General features: G+C 42.8%; 1 pseudogene; it reads right to left on the reverse strand.

Annotated features, from left to right (window-relative positions):
* Positions 1-387: 387 nt before the first annotated feature.
* On the reverse strand, positions 388-1,501 carry LOC100346015 (gap junction alpha-1 protein-like; annotated as a pseudogene).
* Positions 1,502-2,765: the final 1,264 nt, after the last annotated feature.

Consider the following 2,765-nt stretch of genomic DNA (forward strand, 5'->3'; position numbering starts at 1 on the left):
TCTTGGTAAAACAAAGCAAAATATTTAGCCACAGTTATCACCCACTCTTTCACACACACAGAACTATTCTAAAGGGTGTGTAGGGGAGAAAAAGCCATTACCTATATTGTCGACTGATGCAACTCTTATTTAGAATAGTAAATTCTTTGAATCCACTAGATTAAATACCAATGTGTACCTCCCGGATTCCCTTCCTTTCTACCCTCCTATCCCAGATAGCTCCAATGAAGCTAAGAATTCTACTGTCTTTGTGTTTGTTTTCTAAGCCTCAAAATGAAAGCTGCTGAGTACCACCTTCACTGGAGCAAAATTAACACCCCAGGTGCACTTTCTACAGCACTTTTTTCTTCTCCACAATCACATGGGCTCTAATACTCAAGCCTGCATCTAAATCTCCAGGTCGTCAGGCTGTAGTCTGCTGCTGGCATGACTGCTGGCTCTGCTTGAAGGTCACTGGTCCACAATGGCTAGCAGCTGTTGTTCGTGTCCAACAGCTAGTTTTTTAGAATTCTGGTTATCATCCTGCAAATGAAAAGGCTGTGTGTGAGAGCTGGAGATGGTACTTCCTGCCTGACCCATTCGGTTTTGTTCTGCACTGTGATTAGCCCAGTTTTGCTCACTTGCTTGCTTATTGTAATTGAGGCAAGAATTGTTTCTGCTGCCGGTGACCAGCTTGTACCCAGGAGGAGACATGGATGAGAGGAGAGCAGTTGGTAAAGAGAAGCCATTGAAATAAACATCTTTTGGAGATCCACAGTCTTTGGAGGGGTTCAGTGGGCCTGTGGTGGTATGGTAAGGATCACTCTTTCCCTTTACACGATCCCTAACACCCTTGAAGAAGACATAGAAGGGTTCGATGATATTCAAGGCAAGAGACACAAAGACACCACCAACATGAAGATAATGAAAATGGTTTTTTCAGTGGGGTGAGAGAGAAAGAGTCCACCTGATGTGGGCAGGGATCTGTTTTGCAGGTGTAAACGTCACTCAGACTGAATCCATAGGTGTACCCTTGGATCAGCAAGAAGACCACCTTGAAGACAGACTTGAAGAGGATACTGATGATGTAGGTTCTCAGCAAGCCCCCTCGCATTTTCACTTTACTATAGTCTTCAATACCATACTTGAACTTACTAATTTCAATCTGCTCCAGGTGCGTTTCCATATGGACACCATCGGTTTGGGCCACTTTGAGTTCCTCTTCTTTCTTTTTCAGTTTCTCTTCCTTTCTCATCACATAGAACATGTGAGCCAGGTAGAAGAGCATAGGTACAGACAATTCTGGGAAGACCCAGAAGTGCACGTGGGAGATTGGGAAGGACTTGTTGTAGCAGACATTTTCACAACCAGGCAGACTGCTCATCACCCCAAGCTGACTTGACTGCTGTCCATAGGAGCAAGATTCGGAAAATGAATAGGACTGACAGCCACACCTTCCCCCAGCAATGGAGTAGGCTTGGACTTTGTCCAGGAGTTTGACTACGGCATTCCAGTCACCCATATTGCCTGGGCCCACTTGTTTGTTGAAAAGTGAAGTAGGCATGCCAAGTGATTGAACTCCTTGGAGGATGAAATAAAATGAACAGGCAAGTTTGGGCACTCAGACCTGTCTATTTAAAGTTTAAAAGGCTGCTGCTGTTGGGTACTTTCCTCATGCCTTCCACTTTTACCTGGTAAAAACTTTTCTTCCCATTCATTTCTGAGAAATACTTCCACTACACGTATATTTCTACTTTGGTCATTACTATTTTTCAGGACCTTGAAGTTACCATACCATTGTCTTCTGGCTTCCATTATTTTTTTGAGGAGTTAGCTGTTGACTCTTAGTAGAGTTACAGTCATGCACCACATAACAATGCTTCAGTCAATGACTGACCACACATATGACAGTGGTCTCATAGATTGTAATGGAGATGAAAAGTCCTATCACCTGGTGACACTGTAGCTGTCATAATGTTGTAGGGCAATGCATTGTTTGTGGTGCTATTGTAAACACACTTTTTGCATCTGGTTGTATAAAAGTATAGCAATACAATTATGTTTGCAACATAATACTTGGTAATGATAAATACTGCTGCTTGCTTGTATATTTATTGTAATATATTTATTTATTTGTTTGCAAGTCAGAGACAAAACTTCTGTCAGTTCTGTCTCCAAATACCACAACAGATGGGGTTCGGCTGGGATAGAAACCAGGAGCCAGGCATTTAATGTAGGTCTCTCACATTGTTAGCACAAACTCAATTATTTGAGTCATCATCACTACCCCACAAGGTCTACATTAGAAGGAAACTGGAGTCAGGAACTTGAGCCCAGAATTGAACCCAGGCGCTCTGACTTGGGACATAGGTGTCTTAACCAGCATCTTACCTGCTAGGCTAAATAACAATCTCAACAACCTCCCTTTCTCTCTCTCTCTCTATATATATATGTATGTGTGTGTGTGTGTGTGTGTGTGTATACATATATATATACTTATATACTTTATATATATATACATACATACTTTTTATCATTACTTTTGAAAATATTTATTTATCTGAAAGGCAAAGTGATGGGGTTGGGGGGAGAAAGAGATTTTTTTATCTTCTGGCCTGCTCCCCAATGGGTGCAACACTCAGGGCTGGGCCAAGCCAAAGCCAAGAGCCTGGAACTCCACCAAGATTTCCCACATGGGTGACAGGGGCCCAAGCATTTGGGCCATCCTCTGCTGCTTTCCCAGGCACATTAGCAGGGAGCTGGATTGGGAGCTGAAAAGCTGGGAC

The sequence above is a fragment of the Oryctolagus cuniculus genome, chromosome 3, assembly GCF_051225735.1.
Source record: "Oryctolagus cuniculus isolate XC-2025 breed Fujian yellow rabbit chromosome 3, ASM5122573v1, whole genome shotgun sequence".
Lineage (NCBI taxonomy): Eukaryota > Metazoa > Chordata > Mammalia > Lagomorpha > Leporidae > Oryctolagus > Oryctolagus cuniculus.